At 42.2% G+C, this 22,862-nt stretch overlaps 1 long non-coding RNA gene across 2 annotated transcripts in view; it reads left to right on the top strand.

Annotated features, from left to right (window-relative positions):
• Positions 1 to 19,643, top strand: part of LOC309364006 — an 88,872-nt gene extending 69,229 nt beyond the window's left edge. The window contains exon 4 of one of the 2 annotated variants that reach the window (XR_014165695.1): positions 19,484 to 19,643. This is a non-coding gene — a long non-coding RNA (uncharacterized lncRNA). Of the gene's footprint in view, positions 1 to 16,299; positions 16,441 to 19,483 lie in introns of those variants that run through there. The other variant, XR_014165696.1, reaches the window with a different exon arrangement.
• Positions 19,644 to 22,862: the final 3,219 nt, after the last annotated feature.

The raw sequence follows: 22,862 nt of genomic DNA, 5'->3' as shown, positions 1-22,862 counted from the left end.
ATTGTGTGTGCACATTTTGAGCTATGCTCTTCTTATTTATTTATAAAAGTATTTGTGTACCTCTAAGTCATAAAGTATCAGGGCAGTGTCTAATTTTAAAACATAAAGATAAAGGGACCCTGACCATTAGGTCCAGTCGTGACCAACTCTGGGGTTGCGGCGCTCATTTCGCTTTATTGGCCAACCAGAGCAAACCAGAGCAGCGCACGGAAACGGCGTTTACCTTCCTGCCGGAGTGGTACCTATTTATCTACTTGCACTTTGAGGTGCTTTTGAACTGCTAGGTGGGCAGGAGCTGGGACCGAGCAACGGGAGCTCACCCCGTCGCGGGGGTTCGAACCCCCGACCTTCTGATCAGCAAGCCCTAGGCTATGTGGTTTAACCCACAACGCCACCCTTGGAATTTTAAAACATAAGACACCATTAAAAAATATAGATAGTCATTAAAGTGGGCAGCTAATCAAAAAATTAAAAATTAAACAGCTTCGATGACTTTCAGCATGAAAAGGTCTTCAAGAGGTTCCTGAATGGTGAAAGTTAAGGGTGCCTGACACATCTCTGATGTAAGAGTGTTCTGCAGCATGGGAACAGCAACACTGTATACAAGTGAAGCAATGTTTTAGGCCAAAAATAGAATTAAAATATGCTTAACTGGTATTAAAATACGAATTAAAATATGCTTAACTGGTATTACTTAACTGGTCTTAATCTGTTTCTTTAAGATAGAAAAAAATGGCAAAATATCACACTAATGACAAAGAATATTATGAAGCGTGGGCTGTATCCAAGAAAGTTCACACCCACCCACCCACATACCACACCCACGGGGGGGGGGATAACACAGAGAGAGGAGAGGGAGAGGAGGTCCCATTGCACAGGAGGAAGCGCCTGTGTTAACAAGACAACTTCATTGGATATAACCTTCTCACATAATGATATTTTCCCACCTTCTTCCCCCATACACTCCCTAAACTTGTTCTAATTTCCCCCCAATCCATACAGCATATTTAGAGGGTACAGAGGACGCATGGGGGGCACAGAAGGTGGAAATGCCTCTTGCACAAGTGGACCTTGTTGAATACTGCCACATATATGTGCTAGTTATGAGGAAGCACAACAAAGTTAAACAATTAAAAATACTGTGCCAATTTAAAAGTAACATCAGTTTGAAAATCCTTTGCTTTGAACTGGGACAAAATATCTTTCGAATGTCCAGAGAAGCAATGTTTCACCTAAAACATGGAATCAGCTTTCTTAATTTTATTAATGAACTGTTGTGAATATTTTTTTTTAATAAAACCCCAACATCCATTGTATACATAGGCAGCTTAAGGATGAGCTGTGAACATATGCCTTCTCTTTCCTAAATCCTCCTAGGTCTCCTGTAAGATTACTTGTTCTCTACCTTGAGAAGAAACGGGATTAACAAGCCTTGCAACAGAAAATTCACATTGCTTCTTAGAGAATTACTTTCAGAAATTTAATATATAATTGACTTTTTAGCCAGCTCATCACAAAATTAAACTTAGAACTTTGATGAGTCTGTGGGCAATAATTAAATGTACAGCTAGGGAAGCCCCCCACCCTGTTCCCCCAATGTATCCTTCCTATGCAACAATGATGACTGTTTTTTTGCTGCTTTGTTAAGGGGATGGAGCAGGAAATTTATCAGAAATTTTCACAACTGATTGTGCTTACTTTACTGGGTCTCACAAAGAATTGTGGCTGGCAGAAGCTGTGAAAAGAGCATCCCCTGACCCTACAAAGGCAGTTTTTGGAGGCGCAAAATTAGAGAAATATGTGACTTCCCTTTACATGAATATAAATGTTTTCCATTTGCACAGTGGGGTACTTGAATCCAAGCCAGATTAAGCAAATTGCTAGATTCTATTCACTTTATGTAAGAATTAGAGACAATTTTTCATCTATGAATCCAATAAAATAATGGAGCCAGACATGTCATGTTCATTTTAAGAGTGCTGAGCTAAATGTAAATGATGCAAAATACAGTTTTTTTCAGGGGGGAAATAAATCATTTCTTCTGGATGCTGGTTTGCGTCAGTAAGGGCCCAGCCCAGCCAAAGTTTAAAAACTTGCAGTTTCCATTGACTTAGATGGGAGAAGAGAGCAGATGCTTAAATAATTTCCCTCTGAAATCAACAGGGATTACAATAAGTGTAGCAGAATTGTGTCCTAAGGCTGCAGTCCATACCCACTTTCATGGGACTAAGTCTCAGTGGATCAAGTGGGAATGACTTTTGTGCATACATGCATATGTTTAGCTCTTTTCTAACTAGTTAGGCAGATGCTCTTCACGTTCTCTGTGCCTTTTCTGCTCACAGCATTTCCCCTGTAGTGGTTGTTTGGGTTCTCAGGGAGGGGATGACAGTAGAAAAGGAGAGCAGATGTGAAGGCCAACATGGAACAAGTGGGAGAGTGATTGGCAATAAAGCCTTGATTGACAACATTCATCAGTACAGAAAAATACTTCACTTCCAATAGCTTTTGTTACCTTGAAGTAAAGGGCTGTGGTGTGTTTTTCTGTCTAATGCATAACCACCACCCCCGGATAAGTAAATGACAGCTTTTTATCATTGAATCTTGCCTTCACTATCATAGAGGTTCCTAGAAAGGTGTTGATCCTACAAAACGCTGAGCCCTTCAGCCTTGATCTGGCAGAGAATCCTACCTTTGTGTTTTACATTTTTCAAAGCACTTTGGCAGGTGAACCATGTGTTTCTGAAAAGCGAGGACAGCTTTGGTCTTCAAGGCAGTCACTCCATTCAAATTGTTCGAATTTATTACAAGCAGCACATATATTTATCACCGAGTATAAAAGTTAGCAGGTGCATTGATGAGGCCAGCCCATTTATATTGTTAAAATGGTTGAGTGTTTTTTCAGAAGCCACTGAGCCCAGGCCAATACTTAACCTTGTAGTCACCTGCCCTTCTGTTCCATTTCTTAGGCTTTGGGTTGCAGCCTCCAAAGCAATTTCTTGCTGGCTTCGATGCCGTTTGTTGACCTGGGGATTGAGCTAGCATGCCGTTGCTGGGATACAGATTGGGAGGAGGGAAGGAGCGTCGCAGGTAGAAGCAGCTCATAAGAAAGGCTGCTTAGTTTTAACAAGGTTTGTACGTATTAGGGGGCTGTAGCCATACCTGCTTCAGGCTGAAGTCCTATGCTCACTTCCTTGGGGATAGACTGAGTAAGCTCCACCGAGCTCAATGTACATGCATAGGATAAGGCTGTACCCCTCATTTTGATCAAGAGAAGGCTTGAAAAATGCAGGTGTATGATTGGACTCAAATGCATCCATTCAGTGCAAATTGCAATGTATTTAAAATGAGAAATCTACCCTCAATGTTTCCCCCTTTAGTTCTTGAATACTCTTGATTTTCGAAGCTTTATCGTAGAAGGACAAACTCGTTACTCCCATCCTTCTGGCTTATCAGTTACCATTAGCTGCTCAGTTCACTATACTGTAGTCTGCACTAGATATGCCCAAGTGTCCCTCATTTCCAAGGACAGTCCTGGAATTACGAAAGCCACCCTGGCTTCTGATTTGATCCCAGAATGTCCCTGTTTTCCCTGCCAGTACCACTGCCACTGAGCTTGGGGAGGAGAATGAGCTGGCACTTATCCTGAGCAGCAGTGGCAGCTGTGAGGGAGCTTCCCACCGCCTCTCCACCACCTCTCCATGGCCACGGGCCTTCACCCTTGGGCAGTTTGTAGCAGCTGCTGGAGACCGGATGAGGAGAAGGAGAGGATGTTACCACCGAGCCCTTCAGGTGTAGGCAGAGGGCAGGGCTGCCCTGGGTGGGAAGAAAGCAGGAATGGAATAGAGTTCAAGGACTCTTTTTTATGCTTCGTGCATCCACGTCAAATCTTGCCCCTTTCCAAAATTTATTTATTGGTGTGTCATTTTCTTTTTGTAAATACACCAAAGAATCAAATCAAATCAAATTGGGATCAAGGTTTTTCCCCAGGACTGTGGAGGCTGTGTGTGCTGTGTCCCATTGGTGTAGTGGTGGAGGGAATGCTCTGTGAGAGAGGGACACAAAAAATGGGGGTTTGAGGAGGGTCATTTGGTGAGGAGTGAGAAATGTCCTTATTTTCATCTGAGGAATGCTGGAGGGTATGCATTCTGTCTCCCAACTTGCTATTGGTATTAACCCTTGGTTTGGTTAAAGCTCAGCTTCCTTTTCAGGTTTCTTTAATCGGAACAGTGTTTGTTAATGAGAGGATGAGCCTGGAGCTACAAACAGCATTGGTTATCATTTCCTTAGTCTGTTGCATGTGTTATTTTCATGGCACAGATACATTGCTCTTGAAGTAAGGCCTGCTGTCTTTTTATGGGACCAGCTGCAGGCCCAAATTCTCCACCCACAGAAACAACTACTATAAAAACTGCTATTAAAATATTCTTTCTTTGTGTTTAAAAAATAAGCAGTGTCACTGCAAAAAATTGTAGGTGCTGAAATATGCCATCAGACAACCCAGCCCTTAGAGGCAAAACAATAACACCCCTTCCCCTTTTCTGGTGCCTGAGCCAGTGTCAGGCATGTTGGAAGGTGCATCCCATATAGTTATATGGAGCTGTCACCTTATGGCCAACTCCATTGGGGTTCTGGAAAATTGGCATGCTTTTTGCCATCCTTGGGATAATTTTTCTTTAGGTGATAGGAGCATCTTGATTGTCATTGAAGCAAGTGTCACAACTTAGCTGGAGTGAAAATAATGTGAGGAAGAACAAAGGCCCAGAATTGGCTAATTGTTGTTGTTTAGTCATTCAGTTGTGTCCACATGGAGCAGAGCATGCCAGGCACTCCTGTCTTCCACTGCCTCCCGCAGTTTGGTCAAACTCATGTTAGTAGTTTCAAGAACACTGGCCAACCATCTCATCCTTGGTTGTCGCCTTCTCCTTGTGCCCTCAATCTTTCCCAACATCAGGGTCTTTTCCAGAGAGTCTTCTCATGAGGTGGCCAAAGTACTGGAGTCTCAGCTTCAGGATCTGTCCTTCCAGTGAGCACCCAGGGCTGATTTCCTTAAGAATGGATAAGTTTGATCTTATTGCAGTCCATGGGACTCTACAGTATGTACCTGCCCTAAATGCTCTTAGCACAGGGATAGTGGAACTTCTCCGTCACAGGATAGATTCCTGGAATGAGCAGCCATGTAATAGGCAGGAGAGGCCAGGGAACTAGCTGGAGAAGGGACCTCTTCTTAGCCCAACAGTATGGCTGGGCAAATGACTGCACCATAGCCAACTTGACTGAGCATAGAACCTAAAGAACATTGGTGGCATGGAGAATCAGGCCAGTTGCTTGGATGAAATCAACCTGAGAGTTGGGGGAGGGCCTTAACACACCCCAATATTGCTTACCCAGTTGATCATTTGTTAGTTGATCAGTTGGTAAAGCATGAGACTCTTAATCTCAGGGTTATAGGTCTGAGCCCCACATTGGGCAAAAGCAGTGCTTTTTTTCTTAAAAAAATGTTTAGGGGTACTCTTGTTTTCCTACCCATATTGAAATACTGCTCCTCAATGAGGCCAAACTTAGATTCACAAAATATTTAGGGGTATGCGTCCCCCCAGAAAAAAAAGCACTGGGCAAAGGATTCCTGCATTGCAGGAGTTGGACTAGATGGGCCTTGTAGTTCTTTCCAACTCAACAATTCTATTCCAACTCTGCAATTCTGTTCTATTCTATTTCATCAAAACAGATGTGGCCAAATTTTAACTCCCAAACTGGTGCCCACCTTGTTTTTGCCAACCACAAGTGTGAAACTGAGTGAGGTGCATTTTTTGTGTGCTTGCTTGTTTCTCAGGAGCTGCCTACCATCTAGATGTACAACTCCTAAGGAACAGTATCCATTTTCCCCAAACCCTTTCTTAGTTTCTCACTCCTGCTCTCCAGGTTTTAGTAGTACTGTTAAGACTATTCATCACCACAAACCATATGGGAAGCACTTTCTGGCAACTGTACCTGATTTTTGCAGGAATTTATATTTAGCACTCAGAGGCTTCACGTGTTAACCAGGAGAGATCAAAAGAAGATATCAGTTGCATTTCATTTTCTTTGTGTTTGGGGGCAGGGGAAATGTTGAAGAAAGAACTTGTGGGGACAATGCACACATCTCCCTATAGGCGAGTTGTAAAAGTCTGTCCTTCATGACCATAGAAACACTCTTCCTATTTTAGTACTTCCTGGTATTATGTAAAGCTGCCTTGGGGAAATTCTGGCAAACCAGTCATGAAACTGCTGCCACAGGGGTCAGAAACCTTGTTCAACCCGATGGCCATATTCCCTTGTGGGTACTCTTCAGGGGACCACATGCCAGTGGTTGGCAAAGCCAGAGGCAAAAGTGGTCAGAGCACAAATTTGAATGTTTTACCTTGTACAACAGGCTAGTTTCTACACACACACACACCCCTCTTTCTCTGTCCTTGGTCTAGGCATGCAAGAAACATTTTCAGAGTTCAAGAACACATTCAAACCAAGCAAGAATGATAAGTGACAATACAAAGCAGGGGCATTGAGAGGCGTGGCCTGGGAAGAGGGGTGTGGCCTGTGACCAGTCCCGAGGGGCAGATAGAACACCGGGAACGGCTGTATTTTGCCCCTAACCTGAGGTTTCCCATATCTGTCCAGACTGTATGTTGCATCCAGAACCCATGCTTCTTTAAGGAGTTTGACAAACCAAAATTTATGTATGTATGTATGTATGTTTACTCAGAAATGTCCCCCTGAGCCCGATGGGGAATCCTCCTTCATATGTATGCAACCAAAACGGTGAAACTACAGGGAAGCCCTAAATGGTCAGGAAAAATAAAAATGGGTTAAACATGAGTAACAATCACTGCAGAAATGGCAGTGGCTCGATACTTGCAGAGACATGTTGTACCAAATCGTAAAACTTGAAAATTGTGCGGCTTTCTGCTTCTGAAAAGTATGCCAGTGTGTCATGACCCAGACAGTAAATTCAAGGGTGTTTACATTTTTTCCTTCGGAGGCTTGCATTTTTGAGAGAATTCATCTTTTTTCTTAATTGTTAGTTGACATAGGAGACGTCCTTTGCGAAAGGAAACAGGAGAAAGGAAACTGTTGGCCAACCCCATTTTTCAGACTCATTGCTAGAAGCCTTTTCAAGGCTGTGCAAGGCATAGGAAGGTGAAACTGGGAATGAAAACCAGATGCCTTGAATTTCACTCTATTGCCTTAAACATTTCTGCGATTCAGTATTGTATTACAAGAAATTGAGATGTCTGGAGTCTTTACAGGAAGAAAGCTTAGCTTGTGTGGATGCTGGAGTGGGGCTGCAGTATGACAAAATGGAGATGGAGAGTCACACTGTGGTTTGGGCATGAGGGAAACTTAGATATTAGAACTGTTGGTGCTTTAAGGGTGCAATTCTATGATCCACCAGAGGCTGCCTCAAGGGCTATAGGGTACACTGCATCTCCCAGTCTGGCATCAGAGGCAGAGCTTTGATATTGGAAAAAGGGGCTGGTCCAGTGTTGGCTCCTCCTCCTTGCCACCAGCAGATCTGCAAAAGCCCTGATGTCAGAAGGGCCAAAAAAAGAGAGGAAATGTCAGGGATGTTCTGGAAAGTGACTTGGATACAAAACCATCACAGTCTCCTCACCAGGGAAGCCAACTTGAATAAAATCCGGGGGGGGGGGTGTCAGGTAAACCCTGTCCTGCATAATCGATCACAAGATGCAGCGTGTTCACACCATTTGAATGGCAATGTCCATCAACCGGGGGGAGGGGAGCCCCCTCAAATATATTATTGCACTTGGCTCCTATGTTCCTGACAAGCCCCCAAACTGGGGAGATATATCTTTTAAAGCTACATATACACATATCAAAATGATTGTAATTCATTGGGCACTGAATTCCTCCTACCCACAGATTAACACAAGAAATTGTAATTGTATAGCATGAAGGAGACAGCAAAAATATGTAATCAAGTTAACAATGTAGAGTACTACCCTCCAGGCAGTTAGTTCTTACTACCAGACCTCTGGTGGGCTGCCTCCCTCCTTTGCCTATTTGTCAAGGTACATGTCAGTGCTCAAAGCACATCTCAGCGTGAGGAATGCAAAGTAGCTTTGTTGGGAGACTCGATGTGGTAGTGAAATGGCTTGTGCTAGTGGAATGGCTTGCAAGAGAGACTGTACAGAAAGCCAACATAGTTCTCATGGCTGGTTATGCAACAGGTTGCTGTAGCTCCAATACTTCCTGTTGCCCAACAAGTTGCTGCACTTAATTTTGTATTGCACAACCTTTATTCTCACTTGTATGATAGCCCTTATGCTGGTGGTCAGAGAACGTTGAATCTGGGCCATCATCTTACTGTATGTTCATGAATGGTGGATAGACCTGGGAAAGAGTTATTGAAAAAGCCACCGCTGAATAGACTGGCTGCCAGGGCTGCCACAGGAAAAGTCATGGCCAAGTTGTATGCTGAGCAGCAGAATGTCAAAGGGGCAGTGGGATGATGGAGAATTTTTTTTAAATTGAAAAGCAGTCAGATCCCATGTGGAAATCTGCAATTTAAAGTGTATCTCAGTTCTGTAGCAGCGGATCGCTCCTGCTCTACACGTCAAGGATGTCTTTATTTTCCAGGTTTTTGGCAGTATTTGCTCTTTTTCTTTACCAGCAGGTGTAACATACATTAATTACCGTAGGTGATTTCAGCTTTGTACTTAATCAGGTAATTTATATATAAAGCTGTTACAAAAATTGCAAGGAGTGAAATACACATGAATATTCTGAGCCTTTGAGGAATTCCTCAAATCCCCCATGCTTAAGCAATACATAGGCGATTAAAAGGAAAATGTACAGTGGTAGCCTTGTGTGACCCACACCCTGTACAGACTATTTTCTAGAAAGGGTCTGTGCAGTTCCTTAGCACCTTGGGGCACACAGACTTGGACTTAAGTTATCAGCTATTTCAGAATTATAGTAATCCCTGCTTATGGAATAAGGCATGACAAGGCACGGTGGCCGTGAGGACCATGTATATGAGAACAGACCAAAACAGACTTTGGAATGTTTAACAGGCATTTTTGATGTTGCTTGGTAAGTATATTTAACATCTAATCTCTTGTTCCCCGTGGCTTGCACGTCCTCACCTAAAGGAATTGGGAGGTGAACCCCTAATTGTTCCTAAACTCTGTATGAATATTATTACTGATAGAAGAGTTCTTAACTGAATTCCTGCTGCCCGCCCCAGATCTTTACAGAATTACTAGGAGTCATAAAAAGGTACTCTGGCTCTGCATAAAAATCAAATAAGAGCTACTTGTTCTGAGTGGGATTAGAAGCATGCATGTGACTTTATCTATTGATCTGTCATTTCTTCTTATGTCCTTCATTTTAAGGAATGAATGAGATGGCTGCAGCAGCTGTGTCCAAGCTCAAAGCTGAACAGGCCTGTCATTTGTTGTTTCTGTTTTTAGAAAGTATCTGATGCAGAAGGTAATTTACCTTTTGCACATGTGTTTTGATCTTGGTGAACTTTGGAGTTTTCTTTAAGGGTACTTCCATATAGGGGAACTCTAACATTGTAAATGCTTCAGAACTCATGAGCAATAGGTTTTTCTTACCTTTTCTGGTTTCCCCCAGAAATGATAAATCTGGATTAAGTGGGGAGTTGCAGGGTTGAGGAATTAGGCTGACATTTTGATGCCAATGACATCATGCAAACACTGTGAAAAATGTACACCGGGAATGGAGAAGCTGTGGACCTCAAGATCTTCTTGTACTCCAACTCCCTTCATCCATGGGCATTGGTCATGCTGGCTGGGATTGATGGGCACTGGGGTCCAACAACATTTGGAGGGCCACAGACTCCCCAATCCTGATTTACATGGATTAATAGAACCCACCCCACAATAAACATATGTGTGGAAGCACCCCAAGAACAACTTTTACACAGTTTGGCTGTATTCAGGGAAAATAGACCTGGCCAGTAGCCACGGTTTTAATATTTTTCTACATGGTGTGACCTTATTGCTTAATTTATTATGGTGGAGAAGAGGGTTAAAAATTATCTTCTTCAGTGTTTGTTTCAAAATAATTTGGACACTGTCACTGTCAGAAAATTGATTTGCGGAGCCATTCGTTATGACATCACCACCCTGAACTTTGTCTGGAGTTGGAGCCTGTAGGAGTTCAGGAAGTGTTAAGAGAGTGTCAGCATCTCCTATCAGAGGTTCTCCTGCACTCCTTTCCTGAGCTTTCTGCCTAAGTCTTCTCTGTTGCAGGACATGAAAACCTCTCCCTACACCTTGTAATTCACTCTCCCTATTCCATATTGATCTTAGCTGGTCCCCTGTCTTTCATCTCGTGACACCTCTGCTTGTCCCTCATAGACTTTCAACTTGGATTGCATGCTGTAGGAAGATCAGGCACTGTCAAGGCTAGAAAGGGCATGACAGCTTTGAGAGAAATTTTTTAATGATGGATCAGGAGGGCAGAAGGCATGACAGAATCAGAGAGGAGGGAACCCTGGAAATCTCACAGACTTGTTAGAGGGAGAACACAAGAAATAAAATCACATGAGTCAGAAAGATTCAGGAGGAGTAGGCAGGAATATCAAAAAGAGCAGTAGTAAGGATCTTCTTGTTGAACAAGCAACCTCAAATTCATCACCCTGCTGCAAGTTTTTATACTGTATGTAGCAGTTTATACTTCCGATTGTTGCTTTGGAGAAGGCTGAAATTTTGTCTTGGGCCACACAAAGGACTCATTTTTCTATTAGCTGACAATCTCTCTTCCTGCTATTTCTCGCAAGTGTTGGAAAGGGGATACTAAACCTCAATGCAGTTGAGATTGGGCTATGCCCCAATTTGGGGTGGGGGGTGGCAGAGGGGGACCAGATCCCTTTCCTTTAGGAATGGTCCTCTTAGCTACTGTTTTTCAGAAGGCTATAGAGGTCAGGATTTAGATAAAATTGTGGGGCGTCAGGGTGACTTTTTAAAGGCCACCTAAATAAGTTCAAAGCTGAGATGAGATTTGAATGTACTGGTAGGGCTGCTGTACATTAAATAATGGCTTCTTGTGACAGACAACGTCTTTCCCAATCGTCTATTATTTTTCTGATGCTAGACAAGAGTGTCATTTTGGTAGAACCACCAATATCTTCGCTGTTCAGGTACTATAATTGTTCTAACCAATTAACACATTAACCATCTTAATTTCAAGAGATTAATCAGCTAAAATACATTTTTATTGACACATCAACCGAACATGAAATATTCTGTTGTTCTGCAACATATTGTTCTACTCACCAAATGATCACATTCTTTTTCAGTTTGTGAGAGCTTTTGCTAATTTTTAAAAGGATTTGCTTCTCAGTTCATCCATGACATTTGGAAAAATAACTATTCACTGCATGGCCTGTACTGAAAATCCGATACTGATTAAAACATCATCTTGTCAAATAGCTCTGGAGAGCATTCTTTACAGCCCTGAGCTCTCTGTACATATGGTCAGACAGGCATTTTGTCTAACTAGCAGTATCAAGCTAGAACATGCCTCAGAGTGCACTTAAGAAAGACACAATGAACTCCTAGTGTTCTTGCAGTATCTCTTCATATGAGGGGTCTAAGTATTTATTGTAATTTAATTGCAGAATGGGCACATAACAAATTTAGGCTTATTTGTGGGGGTTTTTTTAGGAATGATATTTAGGGTTGCAAGCTAGAGATTGCATCCATCTCGTGAATTGTCTCTTTGCTCCACTCCTTCCCTGGTCCCACTGCACACCTGATAGAATAACCTGGGACCTCATTTGATCAGGTGTGTGTGTTGAGGTCACAGGTGGATGAGGAAGGCAGAAGAAGCCATGGATGTATCCTCTTTTGTAGCTGTGAATCTGGATGTGATTTCTGGGTTGTGATTTGGCAGTTCTAGACAGAATCTGTTTCTCCTTATCTTGTTAGTAAAAACAGAGGTGTAAATTACTGAACATCTCTGCTTTTTCAGATTTGGCTTCCCTTTCCACAGTAGCAAAACTCTGCCTTCATAAAAGAAAAAGATACCTTAGATATTTGCGACTGCCTGTTGCTTACGGTTACAAATGCTCAAAAGGGAGAAGGCATATGTAGCATTTCGCATGACTGCACATGTGGGACCCAGTCATGTCTACTCTGATTGTCAACAGAATTTCAGGCCGGGATCTTTCCCGGACCTGCTACTCAAGTCCTTTAACTAGAGAAGCCAAGACTTGAACTCTGTATGCAAAGTACAGTATGTGTTCTACCATACTTGTGTTCTACCATGTGTTCTTTGAGCTCTACTTTTAGCTATAGTCCTATAACCCTTTCCTTGGAATAAGCCCCACTAAATGCAGTGGGACTTCTGAATAGACACATATAGGTTTAAGTTACATATGATTTCAACATGGCTAAAGTGTGACATAACTTCTTTTGGTTCCAACCCAATATTTTACCGCTCCTGATAGGGCATGATGAAATAATTGAACTGACAAGTGAAATATAGTAGTGGGCAGGCACCTATTCAGCATATCCTCTGCCTTACCAGCTGAAAATGGTAGGGGGGGGAATGAAGCTGTATGTCAGCAGCTCTATTTATAAACCACTTTGGAAGGTTGTTTACATGAAAAGTGATATTTAAATTATTAAATAAATAATAGTTAAAGAGAGAGCAGATAAGATGAGCTAATTAAGATGTTACCTCTTCAGGTGTGTTTATCACCAGGTTTATTTCCAGCTAACCAGTTATCTTTAGGTACTGTATTTCATTTCAGTGCTTTCTAAAACTCATATGTAAAGCCATCTGGACTGGGTATTTAGTTAAGCTGTAATGCCTTTACAGCTACTGTCCTCTTGTAGCTCTGTCTGAACCCCATCATATTTATTGTTTTTATATTTAAATTTAGGAATTTTGTCAGAAAATTGTCAGTGTGTTTATATTATGTATTATCATGTAATATGTATATTAAGTTTACAAATGTGAATAAGTTCCTGTGCAATATTTTTCAGTTTTAGCGATTTATTCATTTTCTTTTTGCTTGTTAATCTCTGTTACTTTTGTTGTTTTTAGCACTAAGAGGCTCCTTGGTTTCCTACTTCATTCCAAATAGTTTTGTTTGGTGTGGGGGCATGTTCTTGTGGATCCCAAGCATCAAACGTATCCAGTTGCTCAATGTTTCCATGTGACCACCATTCGTGGTGCAGCCTCACTGGAAACACTCCTCCTCACACAATACCAGTGGAAATAAATGGAAACCTTGCAGTTCCCTTTCATTTTGATAAGTCTTGCAGTGGAGATGTCCACATTGGATGGGGTCTTTGATGTTGTTGACAGCACACCCACGGGACGACTAGCACTCTGGCACCACTTTCATCCGCTCAGGGATGCTTCAGTTGCAGGCATTTGGGGTGGAGTATGAGCAGATAGAAGCAGAAAATTATAATCACTTTGCATATGTGCTGTAAACCATTTTAATCTGTTAATCGTTCTGTTGCCCATCGTTATCATTTCTAATGCGTGTGGCTGGATGTAAATTATGCAGCCTTGCAACAAGAGCTTAAGTGACTAGGAAACTGAACATCTGTTCTGTAGGTGAACAGAATGGAAGCTAATCTTGTACTGCCATGAGGACATGGTGTGTGTGTGTATGTGCGCACGCTCAAACTTTTCATTTTATCTTTTGTGAAATGATGAAAAAGATTGTCTAGTGCACACAAAAGTGTTTGAAGGAGCACAGGAGTGACTCATCTTCAACTTCCCTCTTACCAGCTAGATATATCAGCTGCAAACGTCAACTGGCACCTATTTGATGTAGAGAAAAGATATTCATTCTATGGTAATGAAGCAGCAAGGGGAAACATCTAGGCTGCAAATGGAGGAAGACTCAGGATGTGTGCAACAAAACATGGGATTTAGTCCACTTTAAGGGCTATTCTGAAACAGTGCAGGTTGCAAAGAGGACCATTATTCTGTCTACTTGCTTCCACCCAGCAGATCTTTTCCATGTGATAGAAGCTGTTTAAACTCAAGATGGGTGACAGTGGGCGGGTTCTATTTGTGAAGCATTTTGTATATAAAATTGATCACATTTACTGTAGCCTGGATAGCACACTGGGTGCAGTTCAGTTGCTCCTTCAGCTTGTTGCAATTGTTTAGATGAGTTCCGTTCTCTGCAGCCTAAGAATATGGACAGGGAAGTTGTCCTACATGCTCATTTTTTGCCCATCATGGCCAATAAGGTCTGAGTGGTGGTGGTGGGAGGGTCTGTTTGTCTAGATGAGTCTTACTCCATCAATCAGAGGTAGTGAACCTATGGACCTCCAGATGACTTCTGGCTCTAATCCCAAACAACGTGACAAGAGGGCCACAGGCACCTTCCACCCACAATTCCAGTGTATGGGTCTCATATCTAGAGCCCTTTGCTTCCTTTTCAGGGAAGTCTCTGTACATCCCTGCAGGTGGTCAACCACAATAGATTTTTGGAAGGCTCGTTTTCTATTTCCTATTTAAAGTGCAGCTCAAGGCCAAAGAAAGACGTGGCATTGTTCACATGGTCTTCTTCCCATTCTTCCCACATGAGGGGCCTGATTCTGAGCAGGACCACAGCAAGGGCAAATGGACTAGCACAGTTCCAATCCAGCTTCCTCCTCACTTGTGCTAGCTCTTTGTTTAAAAAATCAACCAACCACACAAGGACAAAAGAAAATGTGAATGGCATTGCATGTAGTTTAGCTCTCAAGTGAATCCTAGCACTTTCAGTGGGGCTTACTCTATGTAAGTGCACATAAATGTCATTGAACACAACTGGGCTTTCCTTTAAGGAAATATGCAGGCTTCATGTACTTTCAGATTTCTAACCTATCACTCCCCCCCCCCCACATTCCCCAAACCAGGAAAGACTTTTTAAAAAACTTAACTGCATTGAGGCTGAAACCCTAGATGCAATTGAATTCAGTGGTGGTAGTGCATGGGATAGTTACTGTCAAGGTGCCAACTTTATTGGTAAATTGACATAGGTGTGCAACCCATTAACAAGTCACACAAGTTCACAGAAAGGGTATTGCAAAGATTTCTTGCTTCTAACAATGAACTATTGCTACTAGTTAGGAATTGGTTGAAATGCTTTGTAGATACGCATGGGATCAGGCTCAGTGGAATTGCTCCCATTAACCTCTGGATGCCATCCAGAATGCTTTAATGCTCCCAGGGGAAAGTGGAATTCTCACATTACTGGAGTGTTGGACTAACCTGCTCATGCCACTTGCTTGGTGAGTTCATTTCCCCCACAGCATCTGGACAAAATCTGTACAGAGGGGAAGGCATGGCAAATAAGCTGTGATTAATACCTTTTTTCAGCCCCTTAACTCCATAAGCTTGGTGTGTGGGCTTGGCCTAACCTAACTGTTAAGCAGCAAAGAAACAAGAATTCCCATACAGCAGATCTCTTTGAAATGTCATTAAGCAACTTTCAGGAGTGAGGCTGGAATGCATGCTTAGACTGTTAGAGCAGAACCCCCACTCTCATTGTTTAAGAAGTATCTGTCTATTTACCCATACTTCCTCCCTTCAACATATGGAAACATTGGCTTTCTCCATTATTGTCATAAAGATTGTTAGCAATGCTAATAAAACATACTTTCAATACCACTGCTTAATGGTTTTCCTGTGGAATGTTTTAAAACCGTCCAGTGCTCACTGCTTTTCTATTAAAGAAAAGTATTTGCAGAACTACAAGAGCAAGGATACCTTTCTGAGGAAATATGGCTATGATTTTCATTACAATGAAGAAAAGGCTGTAGCCCACAAATTCAGCTGTTTTATGCATATTTTCTTCCTAGACAATAAATTATTATTCCACACTTAACTGTAGTGCTAGGGTCCAGAGCTTAACACATCAGGTCACCTATGAACGCCAGTTGTAGATGCCTTAGAGGTAGGTTGCCAGACAACTTGTTACCTGTGTCAGCTGGGCACTTGAGAAGCCTAAAAGCTCCTTAATACTCCAAGACATTTCAACTAACTGGGTTAGCAGCTGCGTGACCACCTATAAAGCACATTAGTAAGTTGTGTAACAATAGCCAATTTGGGGTTATGGAAATTGGCCCAGATTCTTTCAACACTTTCTTTTACGTCGAGGTTCCCATCCCATTGCCAAGGTCTACAAGCCTCACCAGCTTCCTGAATTCTTTTACGATTTTCTGGCACCCATCATTTGTGTCTCAGTTGGAAATGTCTGCCCCCGTATCCTGACTTGAAAATAAAGCTTTCATTTTCTTCCATCCTTTTCAGAGAAAGGCATCTCTCAGGAAAGTGCTTACAACAGATAGCAGAACAAAAACTGACAGATGCAGGATCAAGTTGCACAATGAAGGGTGGCTAAGCTTCTTTGAAGATGAATACTTCATATTCAAAATAAAATAGATCATTGGATTTAGTTTGGGGAAGTTTTTTTATTTAAAAAATCCCTTGGTGTAGGGTTTTAAACAAACAGATGCTGCATATATCCTTTAAAATTGTCTTTGTTTATTATACTGAAGTGAATCTGGCTCTGAAGGCTTAAAACACTTCAGGCTCTAGTGTGATTGGCTGGTTTAAATGTTACTTTCCTATCTTGGAACCAAGGCCTGGTGCCAGCTAATTAAAGGAGGCTGTTGAAGAGGTTGGCCACGTGGAACCCACAGCAGCAGCACTGCAGAAAACTGGGTTCAACATTGTAAATGAATATCTGTTGGTAACATGAAAGCACCACTTGTGTCTCCATTTCTTATTCTATGTAACAATAGAATTTCTCAGACGGAAATTATTATTATTGTTTGTTCCTCACAGCCTCTCTTCAAATCTAACACCTCAGGATTTCCACCTGTGTCACATTCTGTTATTAAAATTTCCCTTTTGAGATTGCACAATGCATTTCTCCCCAATACTTATACATTGGAGAGGCATGTCCTCTGACGGTTATGTGATCATCTGGTACTGCCCTTACAAAGTCTTATGGTGACACAATGCATGCAAGCTAGTGGTCATGATTTTATATCATCTGACTGCATCAACCTTCTCCTACCTGGTGCTCTCCACACATGTTGGACTACACCTCCCATCACTCTCAGCCAGCATAGGTAATGGTCAGGGAAGATGAGAGTTGTGGTCTAAAACATTTGGAAGACACCAAGTTACAGAAGAGTGCAATATACCATCCTGCAGTAGTGTTGAATGCAGCTTTGCTAAAACCCAAACACTGCTGGGCATCAGCAATAAGGTGGTTCTACCTTACTTGGAGAAACTCTCCAGACTCAGTAAAAAGTTGTCACCCACCCACATTTGGTCATTTCAAATAGAGGACTAACAATAAATTCAGAGACATCTAATGTATTTTCAGAGTCTTGCATATTGAAGGGCTATCTAACCACCATTTTGTCTCGCAAAGCATTGCTTCAGTAGCATTCCCAGTAGCTCTCCCAACTGCACCAGCAATGAGAAAATTCCACAAGGCCCAATAGAAGCCTTCTTCCCATTCCCTGGAGCGTTAGTTACTTGCTAGGGCCGGTGCAAAGACAGAGGGGGATGAGGAAGATTTCCCACTTGTTTCCATATTGCCTTGTGCCACAAGGTCCTCTCACAATGGTGGCAATGGTGGGGACAGAATTCTGTTGAGCCCTGTGCAATTCCTCCTTGCACAGATGTTGTACGGTGCTTGACTGGATTAAGATTTTTTGTAATAATATTTAGCATATTGTGATTGTTCAAAGTGCTTCACATGTATTATCCCTGTAACAATACAATAGAATACGTCAATATCATTAGCCATAGATGGATAGGTGGGACTGACAGATAATTGCTTGCCTAAGGAGTTCACCCAACTTAAAGGCTTACCCACATGTACCTTTTGCAGTGCTCTTTCCAGGCACAGGTCCATGCTTTAAAGTTCTGTGTCTGAGCACTCCTTTTTTCCTCCCTGGAGCTTTCCCTGTGAAAACCTGCTCTTTAAAGCTGAAGGGCAACAAATGGAATTTGGATTGTCTATGGATTGCTGTTTGCTTCAATTCAGCAGTAAAGGGTGGGTTTTGTTGGAAAGGATCCAGACATGGAGTTTTAAAGTGCAGGCCATGCCTAGAAAACGCGGAGAAAAGGTAAGTGTGAATAAGTCATGAGATAATGACGGAGTGAAGGGGGCTCTGACTGTTAAAAATGTTATTTGCAGCATGTGAAATGGAGGAAAGAAAGCTCTTGCCTGATGTATTGCATTACCCAGAGGAAAAAGTGCAACACAGCCACACATGCAGAGCATGATGTGACCTATCATACTGCAGTGTGGAAAAAGGATCTTATTTTATATGTTCATTATACACACCACTGCCCTACCTTATCCTATGGCACCAGTGCAGCTTGCTGTAATTTTGAAAGTCATCACTAGTCAATGAAGGACTCAAAATGTAAGTGACATATGCAGGAAACCAAGATGAATAAATGAAATAATATTCATTCTTCTCCATTAACTGAGGTTTTCTTGTCCCCGGAATTCCCCTTTCCCTAATCATGTTCAGTGTGGCGCTGCTATTTAAGTTGGACTTCTTTCAGTCCAGATCTGTGAGAGCAGAGTCACATAAAAATGCATTAAACAGGTCTTGAGCAGCTCAGTTTCCATTTTCATCTTCTCCCGGGTTTGAAAGGATTTCTTAGAGCCTGCCATTTGTTTATCTGTCTTGACATACACTCTCTCTTTTGCTCTAAAAATCTCCTCCCTCTGTTCCTCTCTCTCTTGATTCTTGAAATGATGATAAGGCCTGACTACGCAACTACAGTATATCTGAAAACATGAATCAGCGATAAAACATGGCCAGAGATAATGGCACACAGTGGAACCCCCATCCCATGAAAGTCCCCCCCCCCCAGCCTTATGAAATAAGTAAATGCATGCAGGAATTGGGTTGTGAAGCGGTCTCAGCTTGAATATAGATTGCCTGTTGTTTTCTGCCTAGTCATTTTGTCCCCATCTTGGCATTAGGTGAAATGCACAATTTTATATTTGAGCATGCTTACAGAATTAGCGGATGTAAACAAGCTTATTATCCTAGATCTGTCACCAAATATATCACTTTTTCTTTACAACCTAATAATACAAGATGAAAGTTAGGAAAAGGAGTCAGTGTAGTTGCATACTGCATAAGGTAATGGACGCTGCATGAATTGGAGATTTTTCTATTGCAAACAGAGGGTAGGTAAGGGTGGATGATCCAGATCGGAGCCATGGTAAAGCCCCCTGCACTTTCCAGCATACCAGTTTGGGGGGACCCCCCCATGTCTTCAATTTGCTTTGGTAAAGCCATTCACATAAGTGCTAAATGTGTGAATGTCATCTCATCTAGTTTGGCCCCTAAATCAGACAGACCTGGATGCAAATCTCTGTTCAGCTATGTACCGGTACTCTTTATGTGGTGTTGGTCTCAACTGTGTTTCTCCTCCATCCCTATCTCAGGAAAGGGACCAGTGGAAGGCACAAGGTAGTGGCTGCACTATCTCTTCCTGCAACAGACCTTTCAATAGCAGGATTTCCAGACAGCTTGAGACCATGGCAGAAAACAGGACTGGATGCAGCCCATCTGGAAACTCCCCATTAAATTAATTCAACCACTTTAGAATATCATTTCCATATAGAACAAAAACAAGAAATAAAGACTTCGGAGTTTCATTTGTTTATTTGTTTTTTTAAAAAGCTTATCTAATTTTGATGACTGACTTCTCTGTCCACACAATCAAAACATCTTTTCTAACCAGAGCTGGAAGCTAAAAAAAAGGTCTTTCAGGGGTTGCTGTGTAATGATTTTTCTGATTTGGAAGATGAAATGCACAAACTGCTCTCCTGAACAGAGATGGATTATAACTTCAAAAAGCGACTTTTGTTCTCAAAGAATGACTATCTGTTTGATGGAGGAAAGTGCACGGGACATTTTGTTTTTCCTCTGACAGTTGGACATTCCAGAGTTACTACTGCCACTCTTATGAGGAGAGGAATTCACCTTTTCACATTAGTTCAAAAATGGCATGATGCTCCAGTGTGGAAACAAAAAGATGATCAGTACCACTTCATTAGTTTAGTGAGCCATTTTGAACCTGAACCCCTACAGCACTCAATGCTGTGACACAGGGGTACCTGAAGGTATGCCTGTTTCTCTATGGATGTGCCTGACTGCTGAGAGCATCATTAGAGATACTTCCCTGGGTGTGAAAGAGGTCCTTTTCTATGGTTCCGCCCCATTTGTGGAACCTCCTGCAAGAGACCCTCCCGACACCTTCTTCATTTTCTTGTAGGCTCAAAGGCACTAGGCAAAGGCCATCCTTTCTCCTAGAGTTTTGAGTACCTGAAGTTTTGTTTTATCAAGAAAAAACCTGTTTTGGATTGGCAGATAGGCTGCTGGAACTTGTCAGTTTGTTTATTTGAACATTTGTGCCTTGTTGTTGTTGTTTGTGTTTCTTGATGCTTTTCCTTGGTTTTAATTTTGTCCCAGCGACTTCTTGTTGGCTGCCTTAAGTCCCCATTTGTACGAGAAAGGTGCATGAAAACGTTCCACTAAATGAAAGCACAATAAACTACCATCGTACCAAAAATTTATGCATAGCACCCAAAAAAAGCAAACAGAAAGTTCATTGTCTCCCTGCTGCCCCATGTTTCCATCCCCCCCCCCCCCCCGATGCTTACTGCTATTGCTGTTGAAATGCTCCTGTGATTGGCAAGGACTTGATGTAGAAGCAAGGACAACAAGGAGAAGCAGACAGGAACAGAAGCAAGACCCCTTCACTATCACCTTTGCAGTCCTGTAGAGGCTGCCTACAGTTCCCAGCACAACTTCCATCTCATCGTGCTGAATACAGCCTGGCAGCTAAAGTACTGCACTTGCCTATATTTGCAGTCTCAGGCAGGCAGTGGAAATAGGAAATTTACTGAAGGCCTGGTGAGCTGTGATTTGGTTCAGTGGCTCCAAAACAGACCCCCAGCTGCATGCTGGAAATGGGGGTTGGTGCTCCTAAGTTTGTCTTGGAGCCAGTAACAGGGCAACAGTTTTTTTTTTTGCAAATGTGGGCACTGCAATTATTCTGTCCATCTAGTCTAATTGTGACCTTGAAGCTGATTCCCTAAGATGTCTTTCAGACTGGCAGAAATTCAAGCGTACTGAGTCCAGCAGTAACTCTTCTTCCTGTTTATCATGGTGTAAAGTTAAGGATCCTCAGGCCTCATGGCACACTAATTAGCATCCAGGGCTAAACAGCCAAAGGAGGAGGCTGCTGTCTCCCTGGTCACAAAATGAACTCTGTCCCTGCTTATTAAGGTTATGCTTAGAGTCAACATCTGAATTGCTAGAAGTTAAATATCTGCATGCAAGTGGTTTTATTGCATTGTGGAAATGAGTAAAGGTAATTAGAAACATCCAGCAATTTCCCTTCCCTCCCTGCGGGCACCAAACTACCTTCTGCATGAATTTGCATTCTTCAACAAGAATGTGCTTGCACCAGGATGTTGAGTTTCCAGGTGCAAATTGCTTCTTTGTTATGCATCCCAAATTTGTTTCCTTAATTTTCCATCTTCATCAACTTGTGCCTAACAGAGTGCCCAATCTGACTGCCCTATCCATTGAACACAGCCATCAATACATGCATCACCTTTTATCATGCCCTTCTCTGGAAAAAGACAAATATATAGCAATTGCACTCTATTCTGCTTTGGTCAGACCACACCTGGAGTACTATGTCCAGTTCTGGGCACCACAATTTAAAAAGGATATTGACAATTTGGAACATGTACAGTGAAGGGCAACCAAGATCAAGGGTCTAGAAACCAAGATTTATAAGGAAAGGTTGAGGGAGTTGGGTATGTTTAGCCTGATAAAGAGGAAACTGAGAGGAGATCTGATAGCCATCTTCAAATATCTCCATGGAAGATGGAGCAAGCTTGTTTTCTCCTGCTCTGGAAGTTAGGAGCCGAACCAATGGATTCTAGTTACAATAAAGGAGATTCCAACTGAACATCAGAAAGAACTTTCTGGCAGTAAGAGCTGTTGAATAGTGGAACAGACTCCCATGAGAGGTTGTGGACTCTCCTTGGAGATTTTTAAGCTGAGGTTGGATGACCATCTGTCATGTATGACCTAGCTGAGATTCCTGCATTGCAGTGGGGTCAGATTGATGATCTTCAGAGTGCCTTCCGACTCTACCATTCTGTTATTCTAAGACAGGGTTATTCTGATATTGCAGATTCGGAACAGATGAAAGGAAGTAACTTATTCACAGAGCACATAATTCACTAATGGAATTCAACTACTAGAAAATGGGGTGCAAGCCACTGGCTTAGATAGCTTTAAAGGGGCTTTAAATAGTAGCCAAATTTGTGGAGGATAAATCTATCAGTACCTATTTGCCAAGGTGGATTTCTTCCCCCTCCTCCCCACTTTGCTTACTGCCTTCACCTGGTAGAGCGTTCTGGAGAGCTTGAAGGCTTACACATTGTTTTGTGACAATTGATACATCAACAAGAGCTTAAAACGTAAAAACACACACAATAAAACAGGAAACTCTATAGCAACCATTATCTGAAGATGTAAAATGATGGTCGGATTTTAGTGGCTATGAACAATATTTGCTGAGCGTTTACCTGCTCCCACGAAAATCCAAAGTCACAGTGATTTCAGTAACACAGGGGCATTATGGTTGCACAACCTAGCAGTTTGAGACAACACCATTTTTTATCTCCTCCATTAATCTCTCCTGCCCTGAGGAGAGGTCATTCATGGCTCAGTGGCAGAATGCATGCTTTCCATTCAGAAGGTACCAAGTTCAAGCCCGGGCATCTCCAGCCAACATGA

Source organism: Podarcis melisellensis (genome assembly GCF_964234715.1).
Source record: "Podarcis melisellensis genome assembly, chromosome: 2".
Classification (NCBI taxonomy): Eukaryota; Metazoa; Chordata; class Lepidosauria; order Squamata; family Lacertidae; genus Podarcis; species Podarcis melisellensis.
This window is presented reverse-complemented; position numbering and strand designations above follow the sequence as displayed.